Source organism: Meles meles, unplaced genomic scaffold (genome assembly GCF_922984935.1).
Source record: "Meles meles unplaced genomic scaffold, mMelMel3.1 paternal haplotype, whole genome shotgun sequence".
In the NCBI taxonomy this organism is placed as follows: Eukaryota; Metazoa; Chordata; class Mammalia; order Carnivora; family Mustelidae; genus Meles; species Meles meles.
The window spans coordinates 686,517-710,048 of record NW_025721603.1 but is presented as its reverse complement, the minus strand read 5'-3'; the positions used below and the strand labels follow the sequence as shown (position 1 = coordinate 710,048).

Below are 23,532 nucleotides of genomic sequence, written 5' to 3'. Positions count from 1 at the left end.
TGAGTGCTTATATTTCTCTTTCAACTCATTAGTCCATAACCCTAATGTTCTTTGATTTTCATGTTTCTGATAATTGGAAGTGATGTGATGGTTGTTCACTCTACTCTTGGAACAGTAACCTTAATGATGATAATGATGATTATGACATGCCTGAATACAGGTCTAAGTGCTTCAAGTGATTTTCCCCATTATTTCCTATGTCTCTGAACAGAATTCTACAACATAGCTAGTATTGATTTTTATATGAATAACTGGAGTCAATAAATGTTAAGAAATGAATCCTAAGTCTGTTAGCTAATAATTAACACTATAACCATTGAATCTTAATAAGGATGCTATTCTGTATTAACTAAAGACATATATGGATATTAATTTCACACCATCGGATAATTTTTGCAAGTTTTTTTGAAATTTATGTATAAATGTGAAACTATTATCTCATTCCTGTAATAAATATGTAACTGATCACTTCTGTTGTCTTTTTGTTTAAAATATCATTCTTCAATGACTAATGGATGGAAAAGGAAGACTGTGGTTAATACATGTATTTAAATACTATTTTGAGATAAAATTAAGAAAGTATTTGTATATGCAAAAAGTTAGGCACAGAAATAGAACTACCCTATGATCCAGAAATTGCACTGCAAGGTAATAAATCTTAGAATGCATAAACACTAAATAAAAGGGATACATGCACCCTGATGTTTATAACCACATTATGAACAGTCAATTTATGGAAACTATTTGTGTTTCCACAAGGGTCCATTGGCTTATAAATGGATAAAGAAGATGTGAGATACATATATGTATATGTAAAATAAGGAAACCTTGTTATTTTCTTTTTTTAATATTTTATTTACTTTTTTGACACAGAGTGAGAGAGACAGCAAGAGACAGAACGCAAGCAGGGGAATGGGAGAAGGAGGAACACACTCCCCATGGAGCAGGGAGCCCAATATGGGTCTTGACCCCAGGACCCTGGGATCATGACCTAAGCTGAAGGCAGACATTTAAGGATTGAGCCACCCAGATGCCCCCCAAAATCTTGTTATTTTCAAATATGTGAAAGGATGTAGAGAGTACTATGCTAAATGAAAAAAGAAAACAGTCAGAGAAAGACAAATACCATATGACTTCACTCATACATGCAGTTAAGAATCTAAACAAATCAGCAAATGGAGAAAAAAGTGAGAGAGAGAGAGAGAGAGAGAGACAAGCCACAAAACAATCTTTTAACTACAGAGAGCAAACTGAGGGTTACCAGAGGAGAGGAGATGGGTATTAAGCAGGCACATGTTCTTATGAGCACTACATGTTATATGGATGTGTTGAATCACTTTATTGTACATCTGAGACTAGTATTACAGTGTTTGTTTGCTAAATGAAATTTTAACAAAATTTTAAAATATACATGCCCCCATATGTTTATTGCAGCATAGTTTACAATAGCCAAGCTGTGTACACAGCCCAAATATTCATTAATAAATTGTAAAAATGCAGTATATGCACATCATGGAATATTCTTATCCATAAAATTTGAATGTGATGTTGGCTCTCTGCTCCTCTTCATTTATCAAACAGCCACTTCTTCTCATGAAGTGTCAGCCATGTCCCTGAGACACAATGGTGAAGGTCAGAGTGAACAGATTTGGCTGTATTTGGCACCTGATCACCAGATTTGCTTTTAATTATGGCAAAGTGGATATTGTTGCCATCAGTGACCCTTTCATTGACCTCAACTACATGGTCTACATGTTCCAGTATGATTCTACCCATGGCAAATTCCACGGCACTGTCAAGGCTGAGAACAGGAAACTTGTCTTCAATGGAAAGTCCAACCCCATCTTCCAGAAGTGAGATCCCACCAGCATTAAATAGGATGATGCTGGTGATGAATATGTTGTGGAGTTCACTGGGCTCTTCACCACCATGGAGAATTCTGGGGTTAACTTGAAGGGCAGGGCCAAGAGGGTCATCATCTCTTCTGATGCCCACATGTTCATGATGGGTGTGAACCATAAGTATGACAACTCACTCAAGATTGTCAGTAATGTCTCCTGCACCACCAACCACTTGTATCCTCTGACCAAGAACATCTATAACAAATTTGGCATCGTGGAGGAACTCATGACCACCATCCATGTCATCACTGCCACCTACAAGACCATGAATGACCCCTCTGGGAAGCTGTGGAATGATGGCTGAGGGGCTGCCCAGAACATCATCCCTGCTTCCACTGACATGGCCAAGGCTGTAGATAAGTTCATTCCTGAGCAGAATGGGAAGCTCACTGGCATGGCCCAAAATGTCCTTCTTGGATCTGACCTGCTACCTAGACAAAGCTGTCAAATATGATGGCATCAAGAAGGTCGTGAAGCAGACATTAGAGGGCCCCCTCAAGGGAATCCTCGGGTACACTGAAGACCACGTTGTTTCCTATGACTTTCATAGTGACACCCACTCTTCCACCTTTGATGCCAGGGCTGGCTTTGCTCTCAATGATCACACTGTCAAGCCCATTTCCTGGTATGACAATAAATTGACTACAACTGGGTGGTAGACTTTATGTTCCATGTGTCCTCCAAGGAATAAGAGCCCCTGGACTACTAGCCCCAGTGCGAGCAAGAGGAAAAGAGAGGCTCTCAACTTCAGGGGAGTCCCTTCCCTAACTTAACCCCCGAAGACAGAGAATCTCCCAACCTTCACCATTTCCACCCCAAACCCCCTGAAGAAGGGAAAGGGTTTGGGGAGCCCTAACATGTAGTGTACCATCAATAAATTATACTGTACTGAGGCAAAAAAAAAATATGATCTTGTCATTTGTTCAACATTGGTGAACCTAGAGTGTATGATGCTAAGTGAAATAAATTAAAGACAAATACGATATGAATTCACATATACATGCAATCCAAAAAAATCAATTAAATAACCAAACAAAAAGCAGAATCAGACCTTTATATATGAGAGCAAACTGATGGTTTCCAGAGAGGAGACTGGTGGGGGGATGGTAAAAATTGGTGAAGAGGATTAGGAGATACAGGTTTCCTGCTAAAGAATAAATGAATCATGTGGGCAAATGCACAAAATAGAGCCTGTAATCAGTGGTATCATAATCATGGTCTATGCTGATAGATGATAGCTACATTTGTGGAGAGCAATGCATAATGTATAGACATTTCAAATATTGGTCCACAAAGATACAAGATGAACTTTACTAATGTTGCTTCTGTGCTAGAGGTCAGGTAATAGTAGTAACTTCTTCTGATAGTGTGTCTTTCTTGTTGAAGAAAATAGATGAAGAAATAGAAATTGCAAAAAGGGATGCATATTCTTTTTTTTTTAAAGATTTTATTTATTTATTTGACAGAGATCTCAAGTAGTCAGAGAGGAAGGCAGATAGAGAGGAAGAAGCAGGCTCCCTGGTTAGCAGAGAGCCTGATGTGGGGCTTGATCCCAGGACCCTGAGATCATGACCTGAGCTGAAGGCAGAGGCTTAAACCCACTGAGCCACCCAGGTGCCCCAGGATGCATATTCTTTTGATCAGAAAATGATTATTAAAAAGACTATACTGTAATTACAAAAATATGTAAACTTTAGTAAAGGAATATTTTGGAACTGTTTTCTTGTTACCTCATAGTAAAAATAGATACTTTTCTAATTTTCTAATAATTCTAAACTAAAACATTTTAATAAAACTCTAATTAAGATTTTATTAGCAGCTCCTTGTGATCTTAATATTGTTTATAAACAGCATCTGAATTTGAATATTAGATTGTCAAGTGAATAATCACAGTTAAAAAATCACCTTTGGGACGCCTGGGTGGCTCAGCTGGTTAAGCAGCTGCTTTCGGCTCAGGTCATGATCCCAGTGTCCCGGGATCAAGTCCCACATCAGGTTCCTCACTCGGCAGTGAGCCTGTTTCTCGCTCTGCCCCTGCCTGCCACTCTGTCTGCCTATGCTTACTCGCTCTCTCTCTCTTTCTCTCTCTGACAAATAAATAAATAAAATTTTTTAAAAAATAAATAAAATAAAAAGTAAAATAAAAAAATCACCTTTAATTGTATGGTTACAATTTAGAATCTAATTGACATAGATTTTCAAATCAGTAGCAAAGGAATATTTATTTGATAAATTCTGCAGAATGATTCAATTAATGTGTTACAACCATGCAAAAAATTAATATCCTCAAATATAATCTGGACTGAAACATTAAAAAAAAACTGAAACAATATTAAAATTAATAGACATTGGGAACACAGAGATATTGCTACGTCTGAAAGTCTCCTTTTTGTTGGAGTCTTTGCCTCATTTTGGGATCAAGAGAGCACAGCATACTAAATACTTATCTGTAATTTGATAGTAAAATGTGCAAAAGACAAAGTAGAAAAAATGATATTTTATCATATTAAGATGAGCAATAGGTATTTACCTATTATCTTCTAGACAACATTATATTACTTTAATGGTGCTCTATACAGAACTCTCAAAGACATATGCACATCTATTGTCAGATAGTTGCCATATTCGATGTCATACTTTTTCATATTAAGTAAATTATTATTTATTGACAACCTTATAAAACATATTTTATCCATAAGTATATAATTTCCACATTCAAAAATATTTCGCAGAAATAAAAATCTCTTCTTTTAATTTCCAGTTATGTCTTTTCTGTTTGCCTTACTTCATAGCTTATTAAACTACAATATTGGTTAGAACTCATGAATTGGCATTATTTTTGAAAATAGAGAAATTCTGGTGCTGGCCCTGAAGAAGTAAGCTAACATGCATTCTACACCTGCACGGAAATAAATCTAACAGCCACATAGTTTTGGAAGAGGATTCCATGCCACAGATTGGAACTCAGACTAGCCAAAATTGAATTCAGCCTTGTGAAACCTAAAGCATAGGATCCAACTAAGTTGTGGGCACACTTTAAACACATGGAAAACTTTTACTTATGATTTTATAAATTTGTGGTGTTAGCCATTAGTTTATGGCAATTTGTTGGACTTTAATACATATATACAGTATATAACCTATGATTTCTGCTTAATTAAAAGTTGTATCACAACCTAAATTTCCTATATCTTAATATTTATGTCATTTTTTAGAGAGGCCAGACTTACTTCTTTACCTTGACAAGCTTATTTACTAATAATATTGTAAAATTCTTTTTCTTGTGTTCTCAGATTTATAAAAACATAACATAACAACATATCGTAGCATAACATAAACATAACATAACATAACACATAACATAGCATAGCATAACATAACATAACAGTAAACAAATGGTATAGTTACAAAATTGATTTTTTCCATCATAGTGGTAACACATTACTTTCTTTCTTTCTCTCTTACTTCCTCTTTCTTTCTTTCTTTTCTTTCATTTTTTAAATCTATGTTCAGTTAGCTAGTATATAGTACATCATTAGTTGTTTTTTTCTTTTAATATTTTATCTGTTTATTTGACAGAGATCACAAGCAGGTAGAGGCGGGGGTGGGAACAGGCTCCCTGCTTACCAGAGAGCCCTATGAGGGGCTCAATCCCAGGACCCTGGGATCGTGACCTGAGCTGAAGGCAGAGGCTTTAACCCACTGAACTACCCAGGTGCCCCCGTCATTAGTTTTTTTTTTTTAAGATTTTATTTATTTATTTGACAGACAGGGATCACAAGTAGGCAGAGAGGCAGGCAGAGAGAGAGGGGGAAGCAGGCTCCCTGCTGAGCAGAGAGCCCGATGTGGGGCTTGATCCCAGTACCCTGAGATCATGACCTGAGCTGAAGGCAGAGGCCTAACCCACTGAGCCACACAGGCACCCCCCCATCATTAGTTTTTGATGTAGTGTTCCACAATTCATTAGTTGCATATAACTCCCAATTCTCATCATAAAATATTTTTTAATTTCATCAAATTCCACAAATCTCATAAATATTAAAAAGGAGAGCAATGTGTACCCCTATATATAGGAATCAAGATGTAAGAGCAATGCACTATCTTAAAAATAGAATAAGAAAACTCTTATATGTTGCTCTCATTTAAAAAAAAATATTTATTTGACAGAGAGAGAAGGATCGAAAGTAGGCAGAGGCAGGCAGAAAGAGAAGGGGAAGAAGGATCCCCGCTGAGCATAGAGCCCAATGCAGGGCCCGATCCCAAGACCCTACTAAGATCATGACCTGAGCTGAAGGCAAAGGCTTAACTCACTGAGTCACCCAGGTGCCTCTGTGGCTCTCATTTATAATCTTGACTAGTTTTGCCAAAATTTTATTATATTTTTTACTGTTTTCAAAACATTTGTTTTTTGTTTATTTTTATTTTTTATGTTATTGCATATAAGACCAGTGCTCATTATCTTTTTAAATTCTCTTTATGTTATTTCTGTTTTCCCAGTTATTTATTTTCCATTCTCATGTTTATAATATTTCTTTTGAAACTAAGTATTTGCTTTAGTGCTGAAATGAAAGTTGATAATATTCAACATTTGGTATATGTAGACTTTTATATTTTTAAAGATTTTATTTATTTATTTGAGAAAAAGAGAATGAGGGGGATGGCCAAAGGGAGAGGGAGAAGAAAACTTGCATGAAGCAAGGATCCCAAAAAGGGTTTCAATCCCAGGACCTTGGGGTGATGACCCAAGTCGAAGTTAGATGCTCAATCCACTGGGCTTTCAAGGTAATTCTGGTAGTCATACAATTTTAGAGCAATAATTATATGAACCATATAAGTACTTATATATAACAGTGCTTCATATAAATCAATTAAAATGATAGTATTTTTATTCTGAGACCTTCTTTACTTTTAGTTCTAATGAAAATAGATTTATTTGATTAATATATATAGCTATGATAGATTCATAGATGATAGATAGATAGTTGATAGGTAGATAAATAATACATAGAGATGTATTTTAACTCCATTGAATCACTACAACACACTGTAAAAATTTAAATTTTTTGACAAAATATTTTGTTTATTTATTTATTTATTGTTCGAAAGAGAGAGAGAGGGGGAGAGAGAGTGAAAGGACATAAGCAGTAGGAGGCAAGGAAGAAGGGAGAGAAAGATCTCAAGCATACTCAGTGCTGAGAGCAGAGACCAAAGTGGGAATGAAACTCGTGACCTCGAGATCATGTCCTGAATTGAAATCAAGAGTTGAACACTTAAACAACTAAGCCACCCAGGTGACCCTTAGTTAATAATTTTTTAAATTAATTAATTAATTATTTTATTTTCAGGGTAACAGTAGTAATTGTTCTTGCACAATACCCAGTGCTCCATGCAATACATGCCCTCCCTATTACCAACCACCTGGTTCCCCAACCTGCCAACACCTGACCCTTCAAAACCTTCAAGTTGTTTTTCAGATACATAGTCTCTCATGGTTAATCTCCACTTCCACTTTCCCTCAACTCCCTTCTCCTCTCCATCTCCCCAAGTCCTCCATGTTCTTTGTTTTGCTCCACAAATAAGTGAGACCATATGATATTTGACTCTCTCGGCTTGACTTATTTCATTCAGCATAATCTCTTCCCGTCCCATCCATGTTGCTACAAAAGTTGGGTATTCATCCTTTCTTTTTTTTTTTTTTTTTATAAACATATAATGTATCTTTATCCCCAGAGGTACAGGTCTGTGAATCATCAGGTTTACACACTTCACAGCACTCACGATAGACATACCCTCCCCAATGTCCATAAACCCTCCTACTCTCACAACCCCACCTCCCACCAGCAACGTCCAGTTTGTTTTGTGAGATTAAGAGTTATTTATGGTTTGTCTCCCTTCCAATCCCATCTTATTTCATTTATTCTTCTTCTATCCCCCTAACCTCCCATGTTGCATCTCCATGTCCTCATATCAGGGAGATCGTGTGATAGTTGTCTTTCTCCGATTGACTTATTTCACTAAGCATGATACCCTCTAGTTCTATCCACATCGTCACAAATGGCAAGATTTCATTTCTTTTGATGGCTGCATAGTATTCCATTGTGTATATATACCACTTCTTCTTTATCCATTCATTTGTTGATGGACATCTAGGTTTTATTCAAAGTTTGGCTATTGTAGACATTGCTGCTATAAACATTCGGGTGCACGTGCCCCTTCGGATCACTGTGTTTGTATCTTTAGGGTAAATACCCAGTAGTGCAATTGCTGGGTCATAGGGTAGTTCTATTTTCAACATTTTGAGGAACCTCCATGCTGTTTTCCAGAGTGGTTGCACCAGGTTCCATTCCCACCAACAGTGTAGGAGGATGCCCCTTTCTCCACATCCTCTCCAGCATCTGTCATTTCCTGACTTGTTAATTTTAGCCATTCTGACTGGTGTGAGGTGATATCTCATTGTGGTTTTGATTTGTATTTCCCTGATGCTGAGTGATGTGGAGCACTTTCTCATGTGTCTGTTGGCTATCTGGATGTCTTATTTGCAGTAATGCCTGTTAATATACTCTGCCCATTTCTTGATTGGATTGTTTGTTCTTTGGGTGTAGAGTTGGTAAGTTCCTTATAGATTTTGGATACTAGCCCTTTATCAGATATGTCGTTTGCAAATATCTTCTCCCATTCTGTCAGTTGTCTTTTGGTTATGTTAACTGTTTCCTTTGCTGTGCAAAAGTTTTGATCTTGATGAAATCCCAATAGTTCATTTTTGCCCTTGCTTCCCTTGCCTTTGCCGATGTTCCTAAGAAGATGTTGCTGTGGCTGAGGTCAAAGAGGTTACTGCCTGCATTCTCCTCAAGGATTTTGAAGGATTCCTTTCTCACATTGAGGTCCTTCATCCATTTGGAGTCTATTTTCATGTGTGGTGTAAGGAAGTGGTCCAATTTCATTTTTTCTGCATGTGGCTGTCCAGTTTTCGCAGCACCATTTATTGAAGAGGCTGTCTTTTTTCCATTGGACATTCTTTCCTGCTTTGTCGAAGATTAGTTGACCATAGAGTTGAGGGTCTATTTCTGGGCTCTCTATTCTGTTCCATTATCTATGTGTCTGTTTTTGTGCCAGTACCATGCTGTCTTGATGATGACAGCTTTGTAATAGAGCTTGATGTCCAGAATTGTGATGCCACCAACTTTGGGTTTCTTTTTCAATATTCCTTTGAATATTCGAGGTCTTTTCTGGTTCCATATAAATTTGAGGATTATTTGTTCTATTTCTTTGAAAAAAATGGATGGCCTTTTGATAGGGATTACATTAAATGTGTTGATTGCTTTAGGTAGCATAGACATTTTCATGATATTTATTCGTCCAATCCAGGAGCATGAAACATTTTTCCATTTTTTGTGTCTTCCTCAATTTCTTTCATAAGTACTTTATAGTTTTCTGCATATAGATTCTTAGCCTCTTTGGTAAGGTTTAATACTAGGTATCTTATAGTTTTGGGTGCAATTGTAAATGGGATAGACTCCTTAATTTCTCTTTCTTCTGTTTTGTTGTTGGTGTACAGAAATGCTACTGATTTCTGTGCATTGATTTTATATCCTGACACATACTGAATTCCTGTACAAGTTCTAGTAATTTTGAAGTGGAGTCTTTTGGGTTATCCACATATAGTATCATATCATCTGTTAAGAGTGATAGTTTGACTTCTTCTTTGCAATTTGGATGACTTTAATTTCTTTTTGTTGTCTGATTGCTGAGGCTAGGACTTCTAGTACTATGTTGAATAGCAGTGGTGATAATGGACATCCCTGCCATGATCCTGACCTTAACGGAAAAGCTTTCAGTTTTTCTCCATTGAGAATGATATTTGCGGTGGGTTTTTCATAGATGGCTTTGATCATATTGAGGTATGTGTCCTCTTTCCCTACACTTTGAAGAGTTTTGATCAGGAAGGGATGCTGTACTTTGTCAAATGCTTTTTCAGCATCTCTTGAGAGTATCATATGGTTATTGTTCTTTCTTTTATTAATGAGTTGTATCACATGGATTGATTTGTGGATGTTGAACCAACCCTGCAGCCCTGGAATAAATCCCACTTGATCGTGGTGAATAATCCTTTTAATGTACTGTTCAATCCGATTGGCTAGTATTTTGGTGAGAATTTTTGCATCTGTGTTCATCAAGGATATTGGTCTGTAGTTCTCTTTTTTGTTGGGATCCTTGTCTGGTTTTGGGATCAAGGTGATGCTGGCCTCATAAAATGAGTTTGGAAGTTTTCCTTCCATTTCTATTTTTTGGAACAGTTTCAGGAGAATAGGAAATCGTTCTTCTTTAAATGTTTGGTAGAATTCCCCTGGGAAGCCGTCTGTCCCTAGGCTTTTGTTTGTCTGGTGATTTTTGATGACTGTTTCAATCTCCTTACTGGTTATGGGCCTGTTCAGGTTTTCTATTTCTTCCTGATTGAGTTGTGGTAGTTTATATGTCTCTAGGAATGCATCCATTCCTTCCAGATTGTCCAATTTGTTGGTGTAGAGTTGCTCATAGTATGTTCTTATAATTGTCTGTATTTCTTTGGAGTTAGTTGTGGTCTTTCTCCTTTCATCCATGATTTTATTTATTTGCTTCCTTTCTCTTTTCTTTTTGATAAGTTTGGCCAGGGGTTTATCAATCTTATTGATTCTTTCAAAGAACCAGCTCCTAGCTTCATTGATTTTTTTCTATTGTTTTTTTTTTTTTTTTTTGTTTGTTTGTTTCTATTTCATTGATTTCTGCTCTGATCTTTATGATTTATCTTCTCCTGCTGGGTTTAGGATTTCTTTCTTTTCTTTCTCCAGCTCCTTTACGTGTAGGGTTAGGTTGTGTACTTGAGACTTTTATTGTTTCTTGAGAAAGGCTTGCACTACTATATCTTTTCCTCTCAGGACTGCCTTTGCTGTGTCCCACAGATTTTGAACCGTTGTGTTTTCATTATCATTTGTTTCCATGAATTTTTTTCAATTCTTCTTTAATTTCCTGGTTGACCCATTCATTCTTTAGAAGGATGCTTTGAGTCTCCATGTATTTGGGTTCTTTCCTGCTTTCCTCTTGTGATTGAGTTCTAGCTTCAGAGCGTTGTAGTCTGAAAATAGCCAGGGAATGATCCTAATCTTTTGATACTAGTTGGTGACTTTTTCTGCCTTGTCATTTTGTCCAAATAAGAGGATATGAAGGATCAAATAAAATACTACAAAGGTGGCAAATACCCCCAGAATAATGCGCTGTAACCAAATCAGAAGAGACCCCAAATTGTGGGTGGGGGGGGAAGGGGATAAAAAGAGGTTCAGAAAAAAAAAGAAAAAAAATTAAAAAAATAAAACAAATAAAGAAAAAAAAGAAAGAAAAAATATATTTTAGATAAACTAGTCAGAAAACATTAAAAAATAAATGGGTAAAAGTTTTAAAAAATTTAGCAGAAGAAGAAAAAAGAAAGAAAAATAAAATGAAAAAAAATTGAATTAACCACAAGACTAAAGAATCATGGGGAGGAAGACATGAGTCCGTGGTTTGCTTTCCTCTCCTCTGGAATTCCGCTGCTGTCTTAGGAATTGAACCTGCTTTCCTTGATAGATGAACTTCGTCCTGGCTGGATATTTTGTTGTTCTTCTGGGGCAGGGGCCTGTTGTAGTGACTCTCAAGTTTCTTTGCCTGAGGCAGAATTGCACCTCCCTTACCGGGGCCGGACTAAGTAATCTGCTCGGGTTCGCTTTTGGGAGCTTCTGTTCCCTGATCGCCTTCCGTAGACTTCTGGAGGACGGGAATGAAAATGGCGGCCTCCTAGTGTCTGGCCCGGAGGAGACGAGAGCCCGGGGCACCACTCCTCAGTGTACCCCAGAGGACAGCACCCAATCACTCCCATATCGCCAGCCTCCAGCCACGCTCCGAGCTCATCCAGCCCGTGACCAGTTCAAGGTAACCCCAAGCTGAGAGTTTAGTCCTCGGGTCTGTCTCTGTAGCCGGCTTCTCCATTCTAACACCTGTGAGCTCTGGGACACTCTGACTCCCCTGATCCTTCTGTGACCATGGGGGACCTGTGGCCACGCTGATCCCGCGTGGGCTTCACCCCAGTTCAGCCTCTGGAGCGATGTCCCTCAGTGGAAGAGACTTTTAAAAGTCCTGATTTTGTGCTCTGTTGCTCCTCCGCTTGCCAGGACGCGGCCCCTCCCCCTGTGGTCTATCTTCCTGGCGTTTTAGATTCACTTCTCTGCCAGTCCTACCTTTCAGAAAGTGGTTGATTTTCTGTTTCTGGAATTACTGTTCTTCTTCTCTTCAATCTCCCATTGGATTTGTAGGTGTTTGCAATGTTTAGATAAGCTATCAAGCTGATTTCCTGCTACCTGATATGTTCTCAGCCTGCTACTTTCTGCCATCTTTTGTGACACTCGTGTATTCATCCTTTCTGAAGAAAGCATAATACTCCATCATGTATATGAACCACATCTTCCTTAGCCATTCGTCCGTTGAAGGGCATCTTTGTTCTATCCACACTTTGGTGACGATGGCCATTGCTGCTGTAAACATTGGGGTACAGATGGTTCTTCTTTTCACTACATCTGTACCTTTGGGGTAAATACCCGGTAGTGCAATTGCAGAGTCATAGGGAAGCTCTATTTTTCTTGAGGAAACTCCACACTGTTCTCCAAAGTGGCTACACCAACTTGCATTCCCACCAACAGTATAATAGGGTTCCCCTTTCTCCACAACCTTTCCAACACACGTTGTTTCCTGTCTTGCTAATTTTGGCCATTCTAACTGTTGTAAGGTGATATCTCAATGTGGTTTTAATTTGAATCTCGCTGATGGCTAGTAATGATGAGCATTTTTTTATGTGTCTGATAGTCAATTGTATGTCTTCATTGGAGAAGTGTCTGTTCATATCTTCTGCCATTTTTTGATAGGATTATCTGTTTTGTGTGTGTTGAGTTTGAGGAGTTCTTTATAGATCCTGGATATCAACCTTTTGTCTGTACTGTCATTTGCAACTATCTTCTCCCATTCCGTGGGTTGCCATTTAATTTTGTTGACTGTTTCCTTTGCTGTGCAGAGGCTTTTGATCTTGATGAAGTGCCAAAAGTTCATTTTTGCTTTTGTTTCCTTTGCCTTTGGAGACATATCTTGAAAGAAGTTGTTGTGGCTGATATCGAAGAGGTTACTGCCTATGTTCTCCTGTAGGATTCTGATGGATGCCTTTATCACATTGAGGTCTTTTATCCATTTCGAGTTTATCTTTGTGTAAGATGTAAGAGAATGGTCGAGTTTCATTCTTCTACATATAGCTATCCAGTTTCCCCAGGACCATGTATTGAAGAAACTGTCTTTTTTCCACTGTATATTTTTTCCTGTTTTGTCGAAGATTATTTGACCATAGATTTGAGGGTCCATATCTGGGCTCTCTATTCTGTTCCACTACTCTATGTGTCTCTTTTTATGCCAGTACCACACTGTCTGGGTGATCACAGCTTTGTAGTAAAGCTTGAAATCATGTAAAGTGAGACCACCAGTTTTGTTTTTGTTTTACAACATTTCCTTAGCAATTTGGGGTCTCTTCCGATTCCATAAAAATTTTGGCTCTTTGAAAAATACCGATTAGAATTTTGATGGGAATGACATTAAAAGTATAGATTGCCCTGGGCAGTATAGACATTTTAACAATGTTTATTCTTCTGATCCAAGAGCATGGAATGGTCTTCCATCTTTTTGTGTCTTCTTCAAATTTTTTCATGAGTGTTCTGTAGTTCCTTGGGTAAAGATACTTTACCCCTTTGGTTAGTTTTTTTCCCAGGTATCTTATAGTTCTTGGTGCTATAGTAAATGGAATTGATTCTCTAATTTCCCTTTCTGTATTTTCGTTGTTCGTGTATAAGAAAGCCACTGATTTTGTACATTGACTTTGTATCCTACCAGGTTACTGAATTGCTGTACGAGTTCTAGTAGTTTGGGGTGAGTCTTTGAGGTTTTCCATATAAAGAGTCATGTCATCTGTGAAGAGAGAGAGTTGGAATTCTTCACTGCCCATTTGGATACCTTTTATTTATTTTTTTGTGTGTGATTGCCATTGCTAGGACTTCTAATACTATGTTGAACAAGAGTGGTGAGAGTGGGCATCCTTGTCATTTTCCTGATCTCGATGGGAAGTCTGCAAGTTTTTTTCCCATTGAGGATGATATTTGCTGTGGGTCTTTCATAGATTGATTTTATGAATTTCAGGAATGTTCCCTCTATCCCTATATTCTGAAGCGTTTTAATAAGGAACGGATGCTGGATTTTGTCAAATGCTTTTTCTGCATCAATTGAGAGGACCATATGGTTCTCCTCTCTTCTGTTATCGATTTGTTCTATCACATTGATTGATTTGCAAATGTTGAACCATCCTTGTAACCCAGGGATAAATCCCACTTTGTCATGGTGTATAATATTTTTAAGGTACTGTTGGATCCTGTTTGCTGAGATCTTGTTGAGAATCTGAGCATCCATATTCATCAGTGATATTGGTCTGAAATTTTCCTTTTCGGTAGGGTCTTTGCCTGGTTTGGGGATCAGGGTAATGCTGGCTTCATAAAAAGAGTCTGAAAGTTTTCCTTCTGCTTCAATTTTTTGGAAGAGCTTCAGGAGAATAGGTGTTATTTCTTCTTTGAAAGTTTGGTAGAAATCCCCAGGGAATCCGTCAGGTCCTGGGCTCTTGTTTTTTGGAGGGTTTTGATCACTGCTTCAAATCATTACGAGATATCGGTCTTTTCATGTTGTCAGTTTCTTCCTGGTTCAAATTTGGGTGTTTATAGTTTTCCAGGAATGCATCCATTTCATGTAGGTTGCTTAGCTTATTGGCATATAACAGTTGATAATAATTTCTGATGATTGTTTCTATTTCCATGGTGTTAGTTGTGATCTCTCCCTTTTCATTCATAATTTTATTTGGGCTTTCTCTCTTTTCTTTTGGATTAGTGTGGCCAATGGTTTATCGATCGTATTGGTTCTTTCAAAAAACCAGCTTCTAGTTTCATTGATACGTTCTACTGTATCTCTGGTTTCTGCCTCATTGATCTTTGCTGTAATCTTGATTACTTCCCTTCTTGTGTGTGAATTTCGTTTGATTTGTTGTTGATTCTCCAGTTCTTTAAGGTGTAGAGACAGCTGGTGTATTCTGTTTTTTTCAATTTCTTTGAGGGAGGCTTGGATGGCTATGTATTTCCCCCTTAGAACTGCCTTTTCTATATCCTATAGGTTTTTGATGGAAATTTCTTCATTTTCATTGGTTTCCATGAATTGTTTAAGTTCATCTTTGATCTCCTGATTGATTCAAGCACACTTACACAAGGTGGTCTTTAGCTTCCAGGTGTTTGAGGTCCGTCCAAATTTTCCTTGTGATTGAGTTCCACTTTCAAAGCATTGTGATCTGAGAATATGCAGGGAATAATGTCAGTGTTTGGTATGACTTGAATCCTGCTTTGTGACCCACTATGTGGTCTATTTTGGAGAAGGTTCCATGTGCACTTGAGAAGAATGAGTATTCTGTTGTTTTAGGGTAGAATGTTCTGTATATGTCTATGAGGTCCACCTGGTCCAATGTTTCATTCAATGCTCTTATTTCTTTATGGATTTTCTGCTTCGATGATCTATTACTGAGAGAGGCGTATTAAGTTCTCCTACTATTAATGTATTCATATCAATATGACTCTTTATCTGTGTTATAATTTTTCTTATGTAATTGGATGGTCCCATATTGGGGGCGCAGATATTTACAATTGTTAGATCATCTTGGTGGACAGTCCCTTTAAGAATTTTGTACTGTCCTTTTGTATATCTGAGTACAGTCTTTAGTTTAAAATCTAATTTATCTGACATGAGATTCACCACCCCAGCGCTCTTTTGAGGTCCATTGGCATGAAAGATGCTTCTCCATCCCTTCACTTTCAGTCTAGGTGTATCCTTAGGTTCAAAATGGGTCTCTTGTAGACAACATATGGATGGGTCCTGTCGTTTTATCGAATCTGCAACCCTGTGTCATTTTATGGGTGCATTTAGGCCATTCACATTGAGAGTGATTATTGTTAGATACATTTTTATTGGCATCGTGTTACCTTTGAAGACTTTCTGTCAGTAGATTGTTTCTATATTTCTGTTCAATGATATTCTTAGGATTTTTTTCTCTTTTATAGGACCCCCCTTAATATTTCTTGCAGTGTCGGCTTGGTGGTTGCATAGTCTTTTAAGCCTTGCCGGTCTTGGAATCTCTTTATCTCTCCATCCATTTTGAATGTCAGTCTTGCTGGATAAAGTATTCTTGGCTGCATGTTCTTCTCATTTAGTACTCTGAATCTATTTTTCCAGCCCTTTCTGGCTTGCCAGGTCTCTGATGGCAGGTCTGACATTATTCTAATGGGCTTTCCTCTGTATGTATGGAGCTTCTTTTTCCTAGCTGCTTTTAAGAGGGTCTGTCTAGAATTTTAATTCTTCATTCTAATTATCAGGTGTCATGAGGACTTTCGAGAATCTAAAATCTTGGTGGAAATCTTTCTGCCCCTAGTACATGAACGTTGTTTCAGTTCGTGAGATTGGGAAAATTTTCCTAGACAACTTCTTCCACTATATCTTCTAGACTTCTTTCTTTTTCCTCCCCTTCAGGGATACCAATTATTCTGACCTTTCAATGGTACATGGCATCATTTATCTCCCTGATTCTGTTTTAATGGCTTCCAAGCTGTTTGTTCCATACTTCCTCCTGATCCTTTCTCTCTATCTGTTTGTCCTCCAGATTACTAATTCTATCTTCTGTCTCTGTTACCCTAGCTTTTAGAAAATTTAGATTAGACTGGAAATCATTGAGAGCATTTTGAACATCATCCCTGGTGGCTTTCAGTTCGGCCCTTACATTGTGAACATCATCCCTGGTGGCTCTCAATTATGCCCTAATCAATTCCATTTGGGCATCCATGGCTTTTGACAACCTAGCTATTGCCTGGATGATTGTTAGCCAGAATTCCCTTTCCCCTATATTGTCTATGTCGATAGCCATTAGCTCTGTTGCAGAAGGTCCATCCTGTGTATTTTTCTTCTGTTGGGCATTAATGCTACTAGTCATTTTGGTAAGAGATGACTGAATGGATGCAACTGGATGTATCGACTGTGGTGCAGTCATGGTGCACCCTGGAACACTTCTGTGCAATCAGGATTCCCTACCCAAATGAGAGAAAAAAGGAAAGAAAAAGAAATAGAGAAAAAGAGAGAGAGAGAAAGAGAGAGACAGAGACAGGAAAAAAAGGAAGATAAAAAAAGATGGCTCATCCCAAATGGGTCCCAATGTAAAATATATGAACTATACAAACAAAAACAAACAAACAAAAAGACTGATAGAAGGATATGACAAGAGAAAAAAATATATATATATATATAAGCAAAAAAAAAAAAAAAGGAAGAACCTCGCCGAAAAGAACCCCAAGTATAAAATTTGTATACTATCAGGACAAACACAAATACCCAGAAACACTGGGGGAAGGAAAAGTTTGTAGAGTGGTTATAAATTCTCAGTTTGGGCGAGGAAGGTTATTTTGATTCTTCCAAATGTATCTTGATATCTTTGCTAAGGGACTCAAATTTCCTATGTAAAGGGGGATTAAAAATTGGTTTGCCTATAGGGGTAGCATTGATTGGGGAAAGGGGATGACCTTGCAGTTTAACTCTATATGTATAGTAGAAAATAGAAATTAAAAAAGAATAAACTAGACTAAACTAAATTAAAATTAAAAAAAAAAATTAAAAAATAGAAAAGCAAAAGAAAAACATGGTCGTATGTATCAAAAAGTTCAGGTTATAAGGTTATTAAGGAATTTGATGTAGTGGACATCTCACTGTGATAGTAAATAGGTTAAAAAGTTATCTATATGTATAAAAAAATGAACCAGAATAGTGGTAAAGAGTTAAAAATAAAAGTTGCATCTATGAAGTAGTGTTTGTTCTCTTGTCATCTTCCTTTTTTTTGTTCTTGCTTCCCAGTTGGTTTTCTGGGGGAGGGGCTTGCCACGTGGGTTTCCAGTCAATGATGTTCCCTGAGATAGGTCCTCCTGCCCCCCTCAAGAGGGTGGGCTCTGAGGAAACCGTTTTTTTCAGGCTTTTGTTCTCTGGAGGTTTTTATGTTTGTTCATCTGTTTTCTCTTGCCTTGACAGCTTTTGATGGTTTTTGGAGGTTTAGAGGGGAGCAAACTGCACCCAGACCTCCCTCTCAGAGAGAAGTCTCAGAATGCTCTGCAGAGCTGCTGGCAGAGTAGGGTCCGAGTCACAGTCCCTGGGGATGCAGGATCTCCTCCTTGTACCCAAAACCATGTTAGCGGCGTCTGTCGGGGCAGCTCCAGACTGACAGAGAGGTTCTAAGCAGCGATCACACACTGAGATTTTGCCGCTGTCCTGGGCTGGGAATGCCTGGTTTTCTGGGTGCCAGAGCTCCCGGCTAGTGCCTGTGAGCACCTCTCCCAGGGGAGGGTGTGGGATGCGTGTGTTTCAGGAATGCTTTCTGGCGAGGCTCCCAGCCCCTCAGGGGAGCCAGACCCCAAGTGTTCTCTGGTGCACTGGTAGCTCAGGTGTGCTGGCGGCACAGGGACCAAAGCCTGGTTTCTCTGCACACTCTCTCTGGCTTAGTGCCAGGGAAGGCTCTTCTGGTTCCGGGACTTAAGCCCCTGTCCCTAACTGCCCTGATTCCCACAATCCCCCCCCCCCCCGTGATCCTTTGCCGTCTCTTTTTTATTTTTCAGTGCTTTCAACCAGACTCCAAGCTAATGCTGGTCCCCAGACACAGGGCACTCTCGTGTTGGGATATTACTTTCCAATTGGTCACCTCTGGTGGCTCCCTCCCCCTTTGTTTATCTTCTGATATCAGTCTGACATTCCCACTCCGCTTTACCTGCCCACTGGCATCTTCTGCTCCTGTAGAGATCCAGACGTGTATAATTCTGATCTCTGGCTGATTTCATGGGTGATCAGAGTTCTTTGGTAGGTAATCAGCTCACTTTTGGGTACAGGTTGAAACGGCGCCTCTTCCTACTTCCCCGCCATCTTCTAACCAGCTCATAAATTTTTATTTATTATTTTATCATCTATATATTTTCTGATCAATTTTTATTGCAGAGCATTTCTACTTTTTCATTTGTCTCAAGCATATTTATAATTGGTTTGTCAATCATTGTTGTGCTGACAGAGTTAAGTGCTTTGTCACATAATTCTAACATTTCCATCATTTTATTATTGGTATCTCTTTATTATCTTTTCTTAGTTTGGGGATTTTCATCATTATTGGTGTTATGACTGAGTTGTTAATTTAAAGCTGGATATTGAATTATAATAGCATAAGATATATGCATTTTATGTAAAATCTTGTGTTTTAGCAGATGTCCTCTGATATTGGTCAGATGGGTAAAATTGCAGTGTGACCTTGTTCTTGATAGTTAAAAGTGGAAACCTTCATACTGTGTTTGATTTCTATTAATATCTGAATGAGGGTGGAAGGTAATTCTTATTAATACTGGGAGGGAAATTTCAGGGATTCAAGTAATGATATTATTTAACTAAAAATGTTACTGTAGGGTTGAATGGAACTGAATATACCATTCCATGTATTCAAAGTACTTACTGGCACATATTTTATTTGACAGATATAACTATATACATAAGTTATAAATTCAGTTTAGAAATAAAATTTTCTTAGGATTCATGACATTAAAAGAATTATTTTTACAATGGAAAGAAGTAGGACCAGAGAGTGAAAGGACATGTACTAAGTTAAACACAGTGATTTAAATATTTACTAAAAAAAGGTACGTTTTTGTCTTTTTCAATTATACAATCTCAACTTCATGTTTCCCTTCAATTTGTATCAAATGTATTCAGTTTTTACAGAGTTTAATAGCATCACAATTAGGACAGCAGAGAAATTATTATATCTGTATCACAAAAGTTCAAATTTAAGAAATATTTTATATCAAAGCAGATTTTCCAAGTGTGGAGAAAACAATACAAATAATTATGAAAATAGATGGTAAGCAAAACTAATTAAAGCCAGATTCCTTTGCACCCTCAAAAACATATACAAGATTAATATTTAACTTGTCACGTAGTTTAGGACATATAAATCTTTTCCCTCTTGATTAAAATTTAATATTAGATAAAGCACATTACAATCTATTTGTTGTATTTCCCCTTGCACAGACCTGGTAATATATTTCCAATGACCTGGGAAAAGAAAAAAGCAAAAAAGTAAGAGCGTGAAGTGTCAGATATTCATGCCAGGGCTACATGCCACTGATTACCACCAGTTAATAGATTTCATACAGAAATACACTCATAGTCCTGAAAGGAATCTTGCTTCTCTGTAGGTCCATAGTTTTCCAAAAGGGTGATACACAATAAATGGAAAAGCATTTTATGTTCTTTGAAAATATAAGAAGAAGACTTCAAACAGGAATATCATCATTATTTTCTCCCTCTTACTATGGACAGCAAAAGACCTATCAAGAAAAAGAAGACATTTGGAATCAGCAGAACCCTAGAATTTTGAAAATAGCAGTTAAGCTTGAACTTCAGGGATTCATAATTTTGTAGGAACATAAATAGGAAAAAAAAAAACCTCCATAGGCTACATATGACCAGAAAGGTACAGAAATGTATTTTCTATGAAAAAGTGGATTTCAAACAAGTAGCTAATACATACAGATAGAGCATATATACACACACACATACAGATGGAGCATACACACACACACACATATACATATATGTGTGTATATATATATATATATATATATATATATATATATCACACACACACACAAACATTTACATTGAAGTAAACATTTTAATTGCTTCAAGATTCCCTTCCTCAAAATTATCCAAGTTAAACAGAAGGTCATAGTCTTTGTCTACACAGCAGTACCTATGAAGTGCTATGTCTGATCCAGTCTTTGTAAAAATGATTATGCCAATGGACATCATTATGAATCAAAGGTATGTATTATTTTCTTAACCTGGACATGAAATTAAATTTAAATCATATTTATTATACCACAAAGAAAACCTCATTTAACATCCTTGCTATAAATCTCAGATCTAAAAAGAAAAAAAAATGCACTGATGGTTCAATTATATAGAAAGCAAAACATGGTAATTCAAAACAAAACTACATAGCAAATAGATACATCTATCTCATCAAATTTTTAAAACTTCTTAAGCCTGTATTATCTTATATAATATGGTGATAACACCAGTACTCAATGGAGTATGTTGATGTAGAGTGTAAATAGGATCAAAATATAATACTCAAAGTAACAAGATAGTGCCAGGCACACCCTTGAATTTAATCAACATTATTATGTACTATTAGCAATAAACCCAGTTTAGAGATGGAAGTTTTACTGGAAACAAGCCTCGTGGTGGGTATTAAAGAGGGCATGTATTGCATGGAGCACGGGGTGTGGTGCATAAACAATGAATCTTAGAACACTGGAAAAAATAAAATTAATATAAATAAATAAATAATCCTCAAAAAAAAAAACTTATACAAAAAACAAATTCAAGCTCTCCATTTTTGTGGTGGAAAGGACTAGGATGAGAGAGAGAATAAAAAATTCTCAATGAGAAAATAAATGAATTACAGTGCTTGTTGTAGGACCATCCTATGTCAATTATACCACCCTGACTTCATGTTTCCCTTTAACTTTTGTCAATTGCATTTCATCTTTAGTTATTGCAATATGGTTGATAAAGAGGACATTGACAGAATCATTAGAAAAAATATTTTTTATCTACATCACAAAAATTCAGATTCTAAATGTGTCCTCTCAGAAGGTAGTTTCGGGCATAATCAAGAAAAAAAAATTGCAAAGTTCTGACTTCTAGTCTGGTGCTGGGTATTAAGAAGGGCACATATTGCATAGAACACTGGCTATGGTGATAAAGAATGAATCTTGGAACATTGAAAATTAAATTTAAAAAATAAAGAAACAAAACAAAAAGTTCTGACTTCTAGGGGAATTCCAAAAAGTAATTCTAAAATGATGCTATATTTCTGCATATTTTGGAGAAACTTACTAACCTCTTACTCAGCAGTGTCGTCTGTCTGGCAAAAAAGAGTCATTATATTAACATTACAGTGAGACAACTTCCTTAATTGCCAAACACCAGAGCAGACATTTGACATCTTCAATCTCAAATTTTATCAGCTTCAAGAAAATCATCAATAAGAGATATCAGTTTAAAGTAGTCTTTATATCAAATTCTACATTATTTGCTATTCTGCTATATGTAGTCATAATATATTTATGATATGCCTCAATAAAATAAAAATGAATTAAAATATATTAATCCTTACATGAGGAGATACATTACTAAATGCTTTGATAGATTTCTCACTTTGAATTAGGAGTCACTTTTCTTACATTCATATTGATGCCACCCTTGTAATATGAGTCTTCAAATGTATTATCTAGAATGGTTAATTGCTTGTCTTCAAGAATCTGAGAAGGCTTGACATATTGGATAGAATTCAGTTGAGATCCTCTTTCTCCTTTAAAGAGATAGTAAAAAGTAGACATTTTATAGAAAATGACAAATGGTCTAAAGATAAATTTCTTGTACTTTAATAAAAAATGTGAACCTTTTCCCATTTAATTATTCTGTATACCTTTTATAAAATATTTCTTTCATTTTATTTTTTTAAGATACTGTAACTTATCATTGAAGGAAACATTTCTGCCAGTAATGCTGGCAGAAATTATTCCTCATTGTTTATATTTATCATTTTCCCTTTAGTCTCAACCACATTTATCTAAAGTTGGCTTCTATTCTGACCCTAAAAACATTAGAAATATAGCCTGGGAATGAATGTGGTGCAAGATTGTGTGTGCATACATGAACAAATGTCAGGGAGTAGGTATATAAGCAACCAGTGAGTAGGAAAGTTGGAACTTTCTCCCACATTCCATATTTTTCCCTCTTTTCATCAGTAACTACTATTACTTTTTCATGGTAGTTATATATCATATTTATTAATTTTCTGTCCGCACTTTGCATCTCTTATCATAAATTTCATTTTTATTCTTGTTTGTAATGTATTTAATCATATTATTAAATGAAAAAAAATATTTACTTTTTGTGAATAAAGGTAATGTGTATAAAAAAACTCTGTTACAAAAACATTCAAGGATTACCTTCTTTTATTTGAAATTATTTGAAATTTTATTCTCTGTACTAAACATTTTATTTGGAATATTGAACTAATAGTTCAGGATATACTTTATAAAGATACATGTTTCATCATAAATATACCAAAGACTCATAAATGAAAGACTTTCCTCTTCTTTCTTCCTATTCTTCCAAATCTGTTCACTTAACATACATCAAATTCACACACATATTAGGAGTGTCACAGTGAAAAGTTCATAAACCCAAACATCCATGTCAGGAAAGTAAGCAGTGCTTGCCTTATAAACACAAAATAGATTAATTCTTACATAAAAACATTATTGGATAGGAGAAAGACTTTACAGGAATCTCATGTGTGTCTTTATTCCCCTTTGTCCCATATAGAGTGGAAAACATGACCAACCATTCAGCAGGGATGGAA

At 36.7% G+C, this 23,532-nt stretch overlaps 1 pseudogene; it reads left to right on the top strand.

The window, feature by feature from the left end:
* The first annotated feature begins 1,545 nt into the window (after window positions 1-1,545).
* Window positions 1,546-2,592, top strand: LOC123936553 (annotated as a pseudogene).
* Window positions 2,593-23,532: the final 20,940 nt, after the last annotated feature.